Source organism: Trachypithecus francoisi, unplaced genomic scaffold (assembly GCF_009764315.1).
Source record: "Trachypithecus francoisi isolate TF-2019V2 unplaced genomic scaffold, Tfra_2.0 Lachesis_group3, whole genome shotgun sequence".
Classification (NCBI taxonomy): domain Eukaryota; kingdom Metazoa; phylum Chordata; class Mammalia; order Primates; family Cercopithecidae; genus Trachypithecus; species Trachypithecus francoisi.
Window position 1 is genome coordinate 129,577,871 of NW_022681468.1, and position 18,575 is coordinate 129,596,445.

Genomic DNA, 18,575 nt, shown 5'->3' on the forward strand with positions numbered 1-18,575 from the left:
GGCACTCCCTAGAGAGATGACCCCAGTACCTCAGTTGAAAATGCAGAAATCACCGGTCTTCTGTGTCGCTCACGCTGGGAGTTGGAGACTGGAGCTGTTCCTATTCGGCCATCTTGCTCCGCCCCCAACAATATCTTTCTAACTCTTCTGTATTCTGGAAGGTTTCTTGAGTGGATGAGGTATGCTGAGTTACAGTTAGTTACCCGGGATGTACAAGTATTATTTTTTAAACTTTAAAAAACCTATATTGAGGTATAACTAATACACAAAAATTGCACATATCGGGCTGGGCACGGTGGCTCACACCTGTAATCCTAGCAATTTGTGAGACCGAGGTAGGCAGATCATTTGAGGTCAGGAGTTCAAGACTAGCCTGGCCAACATGGCTGAAGCCCCATCTCTACTAAAATAAAATTAGCCCAGCATAGTGGTAGGCACCTGTAATCCCAGCTACTGAAGAGGCTGAGGCAGGAGAATCTCTTGAACCTGGGAGGCGGAGGTTGCAGTGAGCCGAGATCATGCCACTACTCTCCAAACTGAGTGACAGGGCGAGTCTATTTAAAAAAAAAAAGCACATAATTAACGTACACATTTTGATGAGTTTAGATATATACATACAGCCATGATACCATCACCACAACCAAGGTACTATATTAATTACCTACAAAAATGTCCTTGTATTCTTTTGAGAGTATCTTTTCTGGTAAGAACACTTAATATGAGATCTGAGATCTGTCCTTTTATCACATTTTAAAGTATGCAACATTATGTTGTGAGCTATAGGTACTATGTTGTAGAGGAGAATTCTAGAACTTACTCGTCTTGCATAACTGAGGCTTTATACCCACTGAACAACAATCTCTCATTCCCCCCTTTCCCAAGCCCCTTTCAGCCACCATTCTATTCTCTGCTTCTGTGAGTCTTGCTATTTTAGATACCTCATATAAGTGGAATTATGCAGTATTTGTCCTTTTGTATCTGGCTTATTTCATTTAGCATAATGTTCTTTAAGTTCATCTATGTAGTTACAAATGGTAGAATTTTCTTCTTTATAAAAAGTGAATAATATTTCATTGTACATCTATATCACATTTTTATTCATTCATCTGTCAATGGAAATTTTCTTTGTTTTCATATCTTATACCATAGTCAAAAATCAGCTAAAAATGGATTAAAGACTTAATCATAAGACATGAAATGGTAAAACCCCTTGAAAAAAACATAGAGGAAAAGCTTCTTGACATTGGTCTTGGCAATGATTTCTTGGATTTGACACCAAAAGAACAGAAAACAAACCTCAGTACAGACAAGTGGCGGCTATACCAACTAAACAGCTTTTGCATAGCAAAGGAAACAATCAAAAAGACAAATCAGTAACCTACAGAATAGGAAAAAATATTTAAAAACCATCTATCTGATAAGAGGCTAATATCCAAAATATATAAGGATATTGTGTAAGTCAATAGCAAAAAACAAGAAACAAACAAAAACAAACAAATAACCTGATTAAAAGATGAGCAAAGAATTTGAATAGACATTTCTCCAACAAAGACATACAAATGGCCACCAGGTATATGAAAATGTGCTCAACATCGCTAATCATCAGGACAATGAAGATCAAAACTACAATGAGATGTTACGTCACATTTGTTAGAATAGTTATTATCGGAACTCTTACATGGTGGGAATATAAATTAGTACAGCCTTATATGGAAAACAGTGTGATGCTCCTCACCAGACAAAAAATAGAGCTACCATATGATCCAGCAATGCCACTTCTTTGGGGTATATATTTCTCTTCAACAGCTCGAGTATCTATCTGCACCCCCATTGTTTACTGCAGCATTATTCACAATTGCCAAAACCTGTATGTACTTTTAAAACTTAGAGAGCCTAAGAATTTTTGTAGTGCTTTACTTCCTCACTAACTTTTTGGGGATATTTGAATCTGGGTATGAACATTAGATCAAATTGTGTATGGTAATTATGGTAACACTTGCCATATGTTCCCCAGTGTAGATAAGCTTGAGAATTGCTTAGTATGATCTCCTGTGTAGTTTAGGAATATTTTCTACGGTGGTGTTTTGTTATTGTTGTTTTGAAACAGTCTCATTCTGTCACCCAGGCTGGAATGCAGTGGCATGATCTCGGCTCACTGCAACCTCTGCCTCCTGAGTTGAAGTGATTCTCCTGCCTTAGCCTCCTGAGTAGCTGGGATTACAGGTGCACACCACCACACCCGGCTAATTTTTGTATTTTTAGTAGAGCGGGGTTTCGCCATGGGCAGGTCTCGAATTCCTGACCACAAGTGTTCCACCCGCCTCGGCCTCCGAAAGTGTTGTGATTACTGATGTGAGCCACTATGCCCGGCCAGCAGTGGTTTTTAAACTGTGTTCTCTGGAGTCCTATAGGATTGCCTGAGGAGACTTGGAGGATAAAACAAGGTGAGTGAATGGAGTTGCAGGTCACAGGTCTTCTGTCTTCTACTTGAACTAGAGCAGTGCTATTTTTATTTGTGTTATATTCTGGGATTTTACATAAACTTTTGAGAAAAATACACTAATTAAAAAATATTGTTAGTAGCATCTATAATAGGTAGGCTTTCAGCCTTTGAGTGCCTCTATCATGAAAGTTACCCTATTCATTAGATTACTGAACAATTCTGCTAGAAAGTTCTCATGAAGACTCTGAGTCTGCTCCATTGTATTTTTTGCCTCTTATCCTAGTGTTGTCTCCTGATGCAGCAACATCGAGTAGGTTTGCTCCTTCTGCTGCTTGGCAGTATATGACTGTCAACGCTTACAGAATGAATGCTCCTGGAAAGTGTCCAAAAGGGCCATGAAGTTGTTGTCATTTTTAGCATTGCTGGGGCATGGATTTGGGTTATACACTGTTGGAGGATGGTGATGAGAGCCAGTCATCTGCTGGAAAGTCAACCACCCACTGTCCACACCTTTCTTATTTTCCCTGCATCATTACACATGAAACCATTCTCCTAAAATGGTTAAGAAAGAAAATTCCCTTGTTTCCCTGTGAAAAATGGGCTAAAAAAACCACAGTAATTCCTATCACTGTTGATGAAAGAGAAGAAAAGACAATCACGTCTATGAAGTGATGGTAAACAAGGGTTGTGGTAGGCCTACTCAAGAATTTTTAAACTCTATACTTAATGTGATCTTGGGAATATTTGTGTTAACCTGAAATTATAGTTACAACCAAGCATCTTCTCTTAATGGTCAATAAGAGCAAAGAGAACTCATTATGTTAGCTTTTCTATTATTCAGAAAATGATCTAATTGTATTAATGATTTCCTGAATTTCCATATAATCACATTGACATTAGTTTTTGCTCCTTGGATTTTAAAAAAGGCAATGCTAAAACACTCAAATATTATTGTTTGGAATCAATGGCATCTTGGTCCAATTAGTGAGCATTATTATTGCAATATATACTCACACAGCACACCAGAGACAGCAGAAAACACTCCTGTGTATAAGCAAGCATGAAAAGAATGAAAAACACAGAGTTCCAGAATGGTTTTGTTGTTCTATATTGACAAAAATACCATGATGAGCTTTCCTGATTTCTACTTGCTTGGCCATTCTTGGAGCTAATGACACTGCAAAGAGAAGGGCTGTGGGTGGGCTTTCCTCCCCTTTGTAAACAGGATTCTGTTGTTGCTGGCCCCTGTTTGAATACCGTGCAGGCTAACTTGGCTTGCTCCTGCCACTTGTCTTCCAGGCAGAATAGGCCACCTCACCGCAGAGGACGGCACTTGCTCCCAATTGCAGGTGATGGAACCTGTTTGTGAAGCACATTTTAAAGAGAGATTCTGTATTTTAATGGTCAGTTAGTAGCTGGCTACCAACTGTCTGTGCTCTCCGCCTGGGGACAGGAATGCCAGGCTTATTAAATATTGAGAAGTTGTTCATTACTATGAGGATCTATGACAACAGGCTATCTGCATATTGAGAAAACAGCAAGTTTACATTCTTCAGAATAGCTGCTCCAGTTCTGGGGAAGGACTAATGTTTGTCTGGCTAAAGATGCATAAAAATGCAGGCTCTGTCTTGGAGATCTGCTTTGTTGCTTATTTTTTCTTTCTTGAAAGGGAAAATTTCAAAAACCAAACTTGCTTATGGGAAGAGAATTAAAAACAAACAAACCTTTTGAAAAATCTAGTTATCTCATACTGGCTGTTTTGGAGAAAATATCAAATGTTTGAAGTATTAACTTACATGTTGGTATGTTATAAGAAAATATATTTAATTAGATTACTTCAGATTCCAAAGAACTGAGAAATTTAATAGAATGCAGATAGGCTGTAAGGTGTAAAATGATGGAATATGAGCTGTCTCCTTGAAGTCTTCTCAATAATTGGAAAACTAGAATCACCAAGGATTTAGTCAATGCCAGCTGAAAATTAGGAATCCAGGAAATGCAACCCATCTCATCGTCAGAGAGAATTTACATACATGATTGTAGTTACTAATTACCAATTAATGTCAAGATCTCATGAAGACTATTACATAGGGTTATACTAGTGATCTGTCCAGGCCCGTTATCCAATTTTTGACCATGATGCTAATTATGATTACACCTGAAAATGTCTGGGATGTGTCTCAGGTGTGCACAACTTTCCTTCATGAGCAAGTATGGTTACATCACTAATGAGTTTCCATGTTGCTGAGTCTGCTTACATTTGTAAGCAATAATTCCATGGTTACATATGAGAGGACCAGTGCCATCTTTCTGTTGACTCTCATCAACCTGCACTGTGACCATTAACATCTACTTCATGGTAGAGCATGGTTTTTTTGGGGTGTGTATGTATATTTATAAATGAGAGCGATGAGACTGTTGATCACAAGGATAACATATTTGAGAGTCTTTCTCTTTTAGACACGTTGAATCAGACCATTTTCTGAGAGTTTAACAGTGGAAATATCTCTTCCTCAACATCATTCTTAGAGGTTAGAAATGTTCTCTCATTCTCCCTAATTTCTGCTTGTTAGAACAGTCATCAAGAACAAAACTCTTCTTGAAATTTGCATTTCATGCTTCTCAATGGATGCCCAGTGTGTTTTACATGCTTTCCCACCTAAGACATTTGCCTCATGCCCTAGCGGATAACTTTTACTTTATTACCTTATTTTGCTGCTTTTGTATAACATAGCGACTAAGAGCTTAGGCTCTGAAGTTTGACCATCCCAGTGTAGGTTTTTTGCCCCACAGCTTATTATAATGGTGCTGCAACACTGGGCAGCTAAGTCAGTTTTCTGTGTCTCTGTTTCTCACTTGTGCAATAGGGACAATAACAGTATGTCTTATGAGGGTGTCATGAAGATGAAATATATGACCAATGTCACATGCTTAGCATTATGTTTAACACATAGCAAATGCACAATATATGTTAGTCATTATAATTATGAGTTCAACATCATCCAATGTATTTGAGCACCAACTCTATACTGAGAAGGAATAGATAGTAAAACATTGACATTATCTTGGAATACTGCTGAGAGTCCAGTGACAGAAACAGACAAGGAAGCAACTGTAATGCATTGTGATAAAGTACTTCTGAAGGGCACATTCCTTGATTCTTGTTTGATTGTTAATACAATTCTGTGAGATATCAACACCATTTTCAAATGAGGAACCTGGGCCCCAGGGAATGGAAATGAAGAGCATGTAGGACAGAGACAAATCTTTTTCTTAAGTCTCTTACCTCTGAATCTCACCTCTTGCTTTGTACACCAGGCTGTCCTGCCTCATGACCATATATTCCTGTATTCTTGCTGGTAATTTTGCACAAACACTCTCACCTCGATTTGGCTCTTTAACTGCATCATAGTCTAGGTTGATTTCATTAGGGACCATGATGCTGTGGAAAGAGCATGGGGCAGAGGGTCAAGGTTACTGTAGGTGTATTCCAGATCTGCTATTATGTTGCATGAGTACTTCCGTTGTGTTCTCACCTTTCTGGACCTCAGTTCCTCCAGCTGTTTAATAAAGGCTTTGATGAACACAGTGGTTTTCAGAAAACGGGTTCTGTGGCAGTGCCTCAGCCCCCTCCATCAGAAGGGTCTGCTTTTATCTGTGTCAATATATTGGTTGTATATACAAAGATTGTATTTGGGGGAGAAGGGGGGATTCTGTTGCCACAAACGGTTTGAAATGCTCTGGGCAAATGATGTCTAAGATCTTAGTCTAAAATCCCATGGTTTTAGTTGCTACAAACAATGAGAAACCTCAGAAAGAAGAAACTGTGTTTAATATATTCTCACCTTCCCTACCTCCTAAGAAATGCTAAAAAAAAAAACAAACAATAAATGACTTTTCATAACTAACTGGGTAGTAATTGGATTTCTGAAGATTTGGTCTCTTCTACATAAACAAAAAATTAAGAGCTGTTTGAATGAATGTGGTGTGGAGTGGAGTGATTATAGAATTCACGAAGGTAGGTGCGAATTCTGGTTCTGGTGTGTGCTGTGCGTGGCTTCCCCACATCGTTTTACTGCCCTCGGCTTTTGTGTCCCTCCGTCAGCCTGCCTACCAGGATTGTGAAGTAGAAATAACTGAACTGAAACTGCTTCTTAACTCTGGCAGCTGCTAAAATGTTAAATCTCCTTTTATGAATGTTTTTAACATAATGATGAAATTCTGATGATTACTTGTAAGATTTTCAAATCTTCGACTTCTCGGTTTCAGACATTTTTCTCCAACACGCTGCTGTGGTAGGGATGTCTTGGAGTTTATTGTAATGATAGTCTTTAGTTAACAAAGAGAAGAGGGATGTATGTGTGTGTGTGTGTGTGTGTGCGTGTGTGTGCGTGTACATATGCAGCCGTTGTTATTGTTACTGCTATCCAGGCTGACAAATGGGCTTAGGTCCAGATTTCCCCCTGCATTATTAATGAAAAATTTCATATCACCTGAGGCTAGCCTAGTTCCTTTCACGAGTCTTTGGCAACTAACAATCTCGCTGCCATCTGAAAAGAAGTCTGCCAAGCAAAGGATCTCCTCCCTCCTCTTTCCCTTAAGAAACGCTTTAGCATGGCTAGCACACGACTGCTACAAATTAGGTTTGAATAAAACACTATGATAAATAAGTCAGTGTCTCCCTACACAGATTGCCACTTGTTTAGGGATTAAATTATCGATTTCTGAATGTTGCTGAGATTTAGACATGGGTTAATTAAACATTTACATATATGTGCCGAACAATATATTGCATGGTACAATAATGTGCACTTTAATCAGAAACCGTGGGTGTTTGTGTTTGCTTTTTCCATGTTAATTGGCACCATGCTGGCTCAAGCTTAGGTATTTGGCTAGATGGAAGAAAATAGACATGGTGTTTTAAATATTTTAATTAGGACCAGCAGTTCTCAGCTCCCTCATTTCTCATTGGATTGTTTTTCATGCATGAATAAATTAGCTAGCATGGAAGTACTCTGTAGAAAGTGGTTGCCCTCTGGCCATAAAAAGAGTCCTGTTCATTAATACTTTAATGAAATAAGCTGTGAGCAAAATATTATTCCTTTTAACTGTGTTCTAATTTCTTAATTTTAATTAGGCACATAATTGTAGGGTGCTGAAATTATCTTCATGTTCAGCAACTAAAGTTCCATCATCAGGAGCCCGTGGCTGAAAACCACACACTCTTAACACGTTCCAGCAGGAAATGTTCTGTCCAACTTTTTTTCTCATTTGCTTCACCAAAGATCCCCTTCACCCCTCCATTTACAACCATGATGCGATATTTCAAAGCTCCTGCTCCTGACTCAGGCCATTGTAACGAAGCTACTGGACTTTGGATCTGTTTAGGAGCGAAGCAATGAGGTTTACGAAGAATCCGGTCTGCTGGGTTTCAATTTTCCTTTACAGTTTTTGTGTCCTCAGGCCCCCATCTATGTATCTGCACATGCGGTTTTATTTTAGAATTCTCTGTAAGTCCCTCTGTCTACAATTTATAATGTTCTTGATTGGTTCAGATGGGATCTGCGAACTCTGCGAGGGCAGGGGATTCTGTTCTCCGATCTCGTTTGTGGTACATGAGTTCTACTTTATGCACATGTAGTTGTTGAATGTGTGATATTTAATGGAACTCTCGATTCCATAATGCTGCAAATTCCTGTTATAAGTTGTGGCATTTTAAGAGTCCACAGATAAATACCAAAACAGAATTTCTGACTTTGATAGGGGAGTAATCTGAATTTGCTGAGTTTTGATTTTAGAAGAAATAGTGTGGAATCTGAATTAAAATGTGAGTGAGAAACTGAAAGCCTATGTGTATTACTTCATATTATTCCTCAAAATTCAAACTGAGACCTTTCATGACATGTATTAGATATGTATCATTCAATAACTACTGGAAAACTGAAAATGCATTCAATAATTGTTTGTAGCATTCTTGACTGACCATTTCCTGACTCTTAGCATTACATCATATACCTGGACTAATAGTTTCTGAGTGAATTAAAAAAGGCAGCTGTCTTACTATTTAAATATTTTATGGGTACTAATTAAGTATACGTAAACATTGTGTAGTTTATCAAATACACTTTTCATTTATATCAGAAGTTACATATTTGATCAGATATATAAAATGGTAATATATGTCTCAGTCTTATTGGGATTATTAAATGAGATAAATATAGAGATAAGACACATAGAAATATATCTGACATATATTGAGCATTCAATAAATGTCAGATAATATTATTGACATTAGTAATACTTGCATATATATAGATTGCCATTTTGCAAACTACCTGACATTATACAGTATTTTATAACGTACAAATCTCTCTTACTATGATTTCACTTAATTTAACTGCATCTATTTCATAAAAATAGAGGTCAGAGATCCAATTTTATCGAATGAGGCAAATCTCATCCCAGCTAGTCAATTAACAAAATAATTCCATGAATGAGACCATATCTCAGATTTAGCTTGGTGTTTATCCACACCAGATTTCAGGGACTGCAATTACGGAGTATGTAAAATGCACTGAACACAGTGGGGGGTGCCAGTGCCTAGCACTCAGGCCCCTCTTTCCAGTCCTAAGGTAAACAGGATCCCAAAGTTGCTACATGTTCTTCCCACGTGTATTTTCACCTTTTACTGTTTATAAGTTATAAGGAAATAATACATTGTGATTGGGGCAGATTTCAGTTTTACACAGAGAAACTTACGAAATTTTGGCAGTATTTTAAGGTGAAAAATATGAGAATAAGAAAAATGATAAATTATAAACTTTAAAAACTCACAAATATCACAAAAATTTAGAAAAATAATAGTATTTGTGTTAATTAACTATTTGACATACCCCTGTTATATTTTTTTCTCCAGGTTTTTGACTGGATACTTTATTTTATATGAAATGATTTAATATTTTCTGTGTAGTTTTCTTAATTATTTTTTTCTAAATAGACACTGTTTCCTGAATGTTTAAAAAAATACATTACCTAAGTAACAACAATATACATACAAAGATAGTTTTTCCCTTTAGCATTGTTGATCAAACATTCGTATTCTTTTATTTGATTTTATTTTTGAAATGTGGTCTTACTATGTTGCCCAAGCTGACCTCAAACTCCTGAGCTCAAGCATTCCTCCTGCCTCAGCCTCCTGAGTAGCTGGGATTACAGGTGTACAACACAGCATCGGGCTTTTTTGTTGTTGTTGTTCTTAACAGTAGAAATTTGTAAAGGATGAGTCTGTACACAGAAATATTTGTTTTGTAGTGCTGCTATGAGTTTTTGCCCTACAAACATAGGAATAATGAGAAATTTTATTTTGGAAAGTTCTCCCCAAAACAAAATAAACCAGTGTGTTTATAATGGTATATGCTATATTATGAGTCCATTCCTAATGAGAGAGCTTTGTTTTCAATTGGCATCAATGAAACCTGAATCTCCCATTTGAAATTTTACATGTCTGATGACTGAGTTTTTCAAAGACCAGCTTCTTCTGATTCTATCCATTTCAAATATGGCCTCTTTTGGACTGTCTCCACACTTCTGGTTCCTGGTGCTGTGGAACACATTTATGTCTTGATCATGCCTTGGTGGATGCACCTTTGATGGGTAGCAGGAATACTTCTGGGGGCAATTCTTACATTAGATGGGTTATAAAGCACATCGATGTGTCCCACAAGACCTAAACTAAACGTGTCCATAACTTCTCCTGAATCAGATCCAAAAAATGCCCCTGGTCACTCCAATGCTACATGATATGAAGGGACAGGAAATTGTTGGTGAAGTTGGTGTGAGAAGAGACAACTGTCTTAACTAAGTGTGGCTAAAACATTTTACTTACAAAAATTACAAAACATATGACCATGTGAACGTGTTGACAGAGCCCCTCCCAGGGGCTTGAAAGGGGGCCTGAAGCTTATGTTTGATTAGATTAGAGGAATTCTGGCTCCAATAGGATGTTGACAAATTCTAGATCAGTTTTACGATACTGTACTTTTCTTTCTGCAACTTTATTTCCCAACATTGAGGTTTTCAGATTCATCTTTATTGATACAGGTTAAGTCTAGTTTATTCATTTTACTATTATGCACTATTTCATTTAATGAAGATACCACATTTCATTTCCATTTTCCTCTTGATGGCCTTTAGGTCATCTCCAGTGTTTTACCATTACAAAAAATTTACTGGCTAAATATCTTAGTACATGTCCCCTTATGCACCTATGTTAAAAGACCTCTAGAGAGGTCGCCTATTACAAGAATTAAGCAAATGAATTCGGGCGTCAGTTGGCTGGGTTTCCGTCTTAGCTGTGCCATTAATTAGTTATGTGACCTTAAACAAATCACTTAACCTCTCTGTGCTGTGAGTACCTTGCTCATGGAATTGTGAGGATTAAATGAGTTAATGTATAAAACATTTAGAACTGGGCTTGGAAAATAATAAACCTATGTGAGGATTCGTTTTCTTTTCTTTTCTTTTTTTTTTTTGAGACGGAGTCTCGCTGTGTCGCCCAGGCTGGAGTGCAGTGGCGCGATCTCGGCTCACTGCAAGCTCCGCCTCCCGGGTTCACGCCATTCTCCCGCCTCAGCCTCCGAGTAGCTGGGACTACAGGCGCCCGCCACCTCGCCCGGCTAGTTTTTTGTGTTTTTAGTAGAGACAGGGTTTCACCATGTTAGCCAGGATGGTCTTGATCTCCTGACCTCGTGATCCACCCGCCTTGGCTTCCCAAAGTGCTGGGATTACAGGGAGGATTTGTTTTCTTATTTACCAAGGAATGACATCATTGGCTTATAAAATATGCACATATTAAACTTTATTAGATGTTGACAAATTACTCTCCAGAATTGTACATCTTTATGCTTCTACTCACAATGAATGAGAGTTCCTGTCATCTTGTGTCATTCTCTACATTTGTATTGTCAGGCTTTTAAAGTTTTTGACATTCTGATGGTATGAAATGATATCTCATTGTTTTAATTTGCATTTCTCTCATTTTTACTGAAGTTGAACATCTTTTCCTACGTTTTTGGCCATTTGAGGTTCCTCTTTTGTGAATTGTTCATAGACTTGGCTTATTTTTCTTTTATATTGCTTGTCTTTCTCTTACTGATTTGTAGAAGTTCTTTACATATTCTGGGTATTAATTTTTTATTGGTTCTATGCATTGCAAGATTTCTCTTCGTCTGTGGTTTTCCCTTTAAATGTTGTTTATGATTTTTTGTTAAAAGTTTTAAGTTTAGCCGGGCGTGGTGGCTCAAGCCTGTAATCCCAGCACTTTGGGAGGCCGAGATGGGCGGATCACGAGGTCAGGAGATCGAGACCATCCTGGCTAACACGGTGAAACCCCATCTCTACTAAAAAAATACAAAAAACTAGCCGGGCAAGGTGGCGGGCGTCTGTAGTTCCAGCTACTTGGGAGGCTGAGGCAGGAGAATGGTGTAAACCCAGGAGGCGGAGCTTGCAGTGAGCTGAGATCTGGCCACTGCACCCCAGCCTGGGCGACAGAGCCAGACTCTGTCTCAAAAAAAAAAAAAAAGTTTTAAGTTTAATGTATTAGAATTTATTAGTCTCTTCCAATATAATTAGTTATTTTGTGTCTTTGAAAATTCCTTCTATACCATTAGGTCCTAAAAATATTCTGTCTTATGTGTTTTTTCTAAATGTTTTCAAATTTCATTTTTTCATATTTAGACTTTAATGTACTTAAAATCAATTTTATGTACACTATGAAATTATGATATAAATAAATACTATTTTTTCCATGTAGACAGTTGGTTTTCCTCATACCATTTGATGACTTCCTTTCCCTCATTGCATGGTTATGCCTCCAAGCTCCTGTCTACAGGGGTGGGAAGATGGGGGGTGTGCTCGATTTCTGGCTATCTATTCTGTTTTGCTGATCTCTTTATTCCTGAGCTATAGCATGCTTTTTAATTCCTATGGATTTATAAGTCTTTAAAGTCTGAACTTATATTAAGTCTTTAAAGTCTTAATTTACAATAAAAGTCTTTTAAGCTGGTAATCTGAGTTCCCCTTGTCCTTATTCTTTAAAACTGTTTCAGCTATTTCGTACTCTTTTACTTCCATATGGATTTTAGAGATGGCTTGTCAAATTACACACCCACCCACATCCCTATTGGGAGCTTTGACATTTTATTTAGAGATAAATTTGAGTGATAAGTGACATATTTATTCTATTGACTTTTCCCTCCATAATCATTATACAGCTTTTTACTCATTTAGATTTTATTTTCTGTCTTAATAATTTTATACTTTTATCCACAACATTCTTATACATAGTTTGTTATTGTATTTTCCATCTTTGTTTGTTAATCTGTACTTTAGGTTGGGTATATATTTTTAAAGACAAGTTTCCAGTTTTCTAATCTTCTCTTTAGCTATGTCTAATCTGCTCTTAATTCTTTGAATTTTTAGTTTTGGTTATTATATTTTTGGTTTTGCAATTTCTATTTGATTTTTTATTTAAAAAGGCTTTCTAGTTCTCTTCTGAAATGCCCTATCATACCATCTAATTTCTTAAAGGAACATGTTCTCTGTGTGTGTGTGTGTGTGTGTGTGTGTGTGTGTGTGTGTAGAAAAGGAGTGTGTGAACTATACAGATATTTCTGAAAGTAGTTATTACAGATACATTCAACTTTTATTACTCTTCATTACATAGCAACAGGTATTTTAGGCTAATCAGAAAGAAGATGAAGTTTAAAAAGGAGAACCCATTGGAATTATGTATTAAAATCTAAGTAAACATTCAAAACGTTGATCAAAGTATATCGTCTTTTTTAAAGTTAGGATATTTTACTCAATTAGGGTTTATGAGGTACCTACTAAACTGGACAATTAATAAGGATGGGTTTGTGTCTCTTTTTTGAAGTCACCAGTTCCTAGAATAGTGTCTGCATATGTTTCTTGTTCAGTAAAAGTTTTAAAATGGGACTGAATTAATATTCCAATAAAGTTACCTTTTTGAAACACATCTTGACTAATTAGGGATAGACAACTAAAAGAGGATTTTGTGGTAAGTCTAGAATGTAAAGATTTCTACATATAAACAAATGTGCTGCTGAATTATTTAATTTAAAAAACTATTCATCTCAATAGAAAACATTCAAAGTGTTGAGCCTATTTATTTGATAAATAAAGGCAGGGTGGAAGGGAGGACGAGAGGAAGAGAAGGATGAAGAATTCGGGGGGAAAGCCCTGGAAGTGAACACTTTGTCCCTCCTGGTCAATATAGTTCAGACTTGTTTAAATGCTTAAATATTCTCTTCTGGGTTGGGGTATGAGATAGCTGCCACAAATTTCTGTGGGTTTCAGTCCAAGACGGCCACATAGATGTGACCCAAATGAAACCACATAGACTATGCTATTTGGTATTTGCATTTTAGGACATTTGATAATCATTTGAGGATAATCTCAACTGATTATCAGAGGAGAGAGCTGGGCAAGGTTGAACATCTGATTAAAGTGCAAATTGCTCACGGTTTTCTACTGCATGAGTTCCAAGTGGCGCCTATTCTAGGTGTTATTGCTACAGCCTGCCTAAGACAGCTATTACAGATGACCGTAGTTCTTGATTACACCTCCCTTTTGGGAACTGGATTCAGGTTGGTTTGCAATTAAAACTAAACAAAACTGGTCTTGATATAACTTGGGAGCAATTTTCTGCCTTTTCATAGATTGCGCCGAGAAACAAGAAAGCTAAGAGATTTGTTATTTCCACTGGCAATCTAGTTTTGCTATATAAACAATTTAAAATATAATGTGCTGTATGGGCTGGGAACATGTGACATGACCATAGGGAGTGTTTACTATTTACCTGTGGTCAGTCTTCCATCAACCTGAATACTCTTAGGACTCAAGATGGAAAGACTGGAATCACATAACCTTTAAGTCATCATTCATCACTTGGCCAAGCAATTGTTTCTGATTGAGCAAGCAGGAGTATTATTTATTGATAGAAGTAGTTGGGAAGAAACAATTTTGATATTGTCAAAAAACTGGCCTAGGATTTAAATCATCTAGTACTCAAAATGTAGAGAAAATTTTGGTCTATCCATCGCTCTATTTATTTTCTTCTCATTATCTTTCTATCAATTTCTCTCAATCCAAAATGAACCTAAGAGACTTATACATATGCATACACACAAACACATACACACATTCATTTCTGTGGAAAAACTGGAAGATGATAGATAGGTGTATAGATAAGCATAGGAATAAGATAGGAAGGCTATACACCAAGATGTTAACTAATACTATCTCCCCAGGGTGGGATTCTATTCTTACTTTCTTCTTGTCTCTGCAATGAATGTGTATCATATTTTAAATAAGAGAATAAGTTACTATATAATGAATAATTTTTAAAAATAATTTCTTACAGAATCTTATTCAATGAGAAATAGCAATGTGTTCAAAATTACATATACCCACTTAATACAATGAAAAAAATTAAAAGAGAAAATAAGAATAGGAAAGGTAAACTGAGATGAAGTCTGAGTTTAGCCATAAAGAGCCCGGCTCAGAAGTGTGGTAACCTGGTGAAGGTGGGGCCTCAAATGTGTCATTGATGGTGGGGCACAGTGGCTCATGCCTGTAATCCCAGCACTTTGGGTGGCTGAGGTAGGCAGATCACCTGAGGCCAGGAGTTCGAGACCAGCCTGGACAATATGGTGAAACCCCATCTCTACTAAATGTACAAAAAAAGTAGCCATGCATGGTGGCACCTGCCTATAATTCCAGCTACTTAGGAAGCTGGGGCATGAGAATTGCTTGGAGTGAGCCAAGATTGCGCCAGTGCCCTCTAGCCTCAAGTGATCCACATACACGTCCCCATGTACACTATGGCTTCCCCCCAACTCCTCCTCCATATGGTAGCCAATGATCTTAAAATTTACACAGCAAATCGTGTTGCCACTGGGCTTCCTACTGCTGTCCTTACCTCCTTTACTACATGTCAACATGACAGAGTGATCTGAAGACTCAGTTGGGTTATGAATGTCACTACTGACATGCTTTCAATGACTTCAAGTTTCTCTTTAGACAAAGACCCCAATCTTTACAGTGGCCTAAAAGGACCTTGGTGACTGGGCCCTGGTCTACCTCTCAGCTGAGTTTCTGCCTTCTTCCCTTTATGCAGCAGGTGTGCTGCCCTGTGTGCCATCCTACTTCAGGTCCTTTGTGCTTGTCACTCCCTGTGCCAGGAGGATTCCCTCCTTCCTCCCCTTTATTCCTATTTGTCTCTCTTTTATTAATAATTCAGCTCAAGGGTGAGAAGGAGAGGATCAGGAAAAATAAAGAATGGGTACTAGGCTTAATGCCTGGGTAATAAAATAATCTGCACAACAACCCCCCATGACACATGTATCCTGAAGTTAAAATACTAAAAGTTTGAAAAAAAATTTTAAATCTTGCCCATCTTTGAAAGCCTTCCTAAATTAATATGCAAAATCAGCTTGGAGAGAAAAATAATAATTCAGCTTCAAAGTCCAGACAAAGCGTGCTCTCTCTTTTATAATTATGTACAGGAGCCTGTACTTTTCCTTCCACGAACTCACCGCAATGTGTAGTGGATGTTCATTTGCGTAATTGTTTCATGAATGGTGCTTCCCATCCCAAGACAAGCTTCATGAAGGTGGGAAATCTTTTGCTCACCATCATATCCCTTGTGGCCATAATTCCTAAGCACATAATAGGAGCTCAATAAATGCTTGTTGAGTAAATAAATGAATGTCTTAAAGATTTCATTGGAAGATGCTTCATTTACACCTCTCTCCCTTCTACCTTGAATCATTAGTTTGAAAGCAAGTTCAAGAAGGAAATTAGAAGCCTGCTCACCTCTGGGTCTGGAGGTCTGGAGCACCTCTCTGAACAAAGAATGGGGATTGTGGGTTGCTGAGCAACAAAATAAAGCCCTAGAAGAACACAGCTAGCAACATCCCCAAGTCAAATTTTTGGATTTTGGATTCAACACTGTGTTTTCTGTTTATAGCTTTAGCTGCTTTTGGAATGGGGACAATTTGCCTCTGCTGTGTCCTCTTCTTGGCACAATTATTTCAACCTTGAGAGGATTGATAGTCATTGCTAGTCGTTTTGAAGGGAGAGAGGCAGGAGTTCTAAAATTACTTCAAAGTTATACCCGGGATTCTTAAAGGAAAAGAAACATGAAGTCATTGGATGAAATCATGTAATGGTGAATGAAGAAGGTTGAAAAATGTATGTAAAAACATTTATCAGTTAAAAAAACCAGTGCTTTTGTGAGCATTTAATTTTCAGCATGGGACTTTAATTTCATGATGATCCACCTTTTTTGGCTGCCTCCTCCTCCCCTTCCTTCTCCTCTTCCTCCTTCTCCTCCTTGTTACTATGACTGGAAAAATGTTTATATACAGGATCAAAACACAAATTTGAACTTCCAAATTTGTCTCTGAATATTAAGTGACAAGACAGTGTGCAGTATTTTTAAGAACTACCTGGGGGAACATGACTATTCTGTTGCAGTTAATAATACTTGCAATTCTGTTCAAAACCACTTTTAAAAATCTGATAGCTGCTTCATGGGGTTGCATTGTCTTCCAGCTTATAGTTTAGAATTCTTGGTTGAGTCCATGCTTGCAAAATAGCTATTTGGCTTACTTAATTTAACCATTTGTGCTTACGAAAATCATCTTGAATTCGTGGAGGTGTTCTCATGATGTCTTTAAAGACATTCTTCTAAAATTTGAAATAAACCTTTCATTGCATGCATACCATATAATGACATTTTATGTTGCAATACCTAGTAGAAACAGACTAGACTACATATAATCATCATTGGGCATACTTTTTGTTACTAGCCCTTAGTTCCTTTTTCCAAATGGGTAGAGACATGCAAACGTGTGTGGAGAGGGAAAGGAGGTGGGGGAGAGATTGGAGAGGAGATTAAGTTAGAGAATAGGGAAGGCTTGGGGCAATTGTGCAAGTTTGGGAAAGGAAGCTTTAAGTATTGAGGTCTGGAGCAGGGTATCTTCAACCATTTAGTCAAGCAATAACGATTGATTCTCTAAGAGGCACTATGCTCGTAAATTTAGAAGTGAAAAAACATCATGATGCTGAGCCTTATGAAGTTTGTAGTCTAACGAGAAATGGACATTAAACAAATACAAATAAATATGCATTTGAAAATTATAATTTAAAAAACAACAGATATAATAAGATTACATAAGGGAGACCTGATTTAGATATAGGAGAAGCCAGGGAAATTTTTCGTTATTAAAGGCACTTGTCAGCTGAGATGTGAAAAATAGCTTAGAATTGGCCAACTACAGAGAAGGTAAAAGAGTGTTCCAGGCAAAGAAAACATACAAAGACTCTGAGATGGGAAAGAGCTTGGCACCTTTAAGAAAAGGAAAGGAGGTCAGTGTGGCAAATGCAGACAGGAAGAGGAGAGGGAGCAGGGCCTCTTCAGCTAGCCTATGATGGGTAAGGGGCTTCGAGTGTCTCAACGCCATGGAAAGGCACCCAAGAGTTGAAAGCTGGGAGTGGCATGATCAGATTTGGTTTTCAAGAGCACTCTGGTTAAAGTATGGGGTGCAGAGAAGGAGAACAAGAGAGGTGATGGGAGCATGCTAAAAGTAACAACATGATATGAAATACTGAAAGGCCCAAACTTTCCACATCTTCCTATTGCTGATGCTTAAAACTTGCTTCCTTTGGGTTGAGATATTAAAGATTCCATAATGTGTTATGCAAGGGAGGGGGTCAACCATTATTATGCATTACAATATGAAGAAATAGGTCCTCTTTCAAGCTGCTAATAGCAGGGCATATGGAACAACCACTGTAGAAAGACTCTGTTGTGACCTTATCTCTACTAGCTCTGTTAGTAATGTCTGATTTCCTTAAACACAAGAATTTGAGGCAAATATTGTAAAAATAATACTTATTAATGTGTGTTGTAGAGAACTATTATATGACTTTATATCAATGATAAGGTTGAAAATAAGTATGGAAATATTTTGTAATCAAAAAATGAAGTCCTGGCTAGGCACGATGGCGCACGCCTGTAATCGCAGCACTTTGGGAGGCCGAGGTG

The 18,575-nt window shown here is 37.6% G+C and overlaps 1 long non-coding RNA gene across 1 annotated transcript; it reads right to left on the bottom strand.

Annotated features, from left to right (window-relative positions):
* Positions 1 to 448: 448 nt before the first annotated feature.
* On the bottom strand, positions 449 to 16,366 carry LOC117071614. Its single transcript, XR_004432384.1, has 3 exons — positions 16,340 to 16,366; positions 5,730 to 5,885; positions 449 to 554 (listed from the first exon to the last, which is right to left on the bottom strand). It is a non-coding gene; the product is annotated as an uncharacterized LOC117071614 (long non-coding RNA).
* Between the last annotated feature and the right edge of the window lie 2,209 nt (positions 16,367 to 18,575).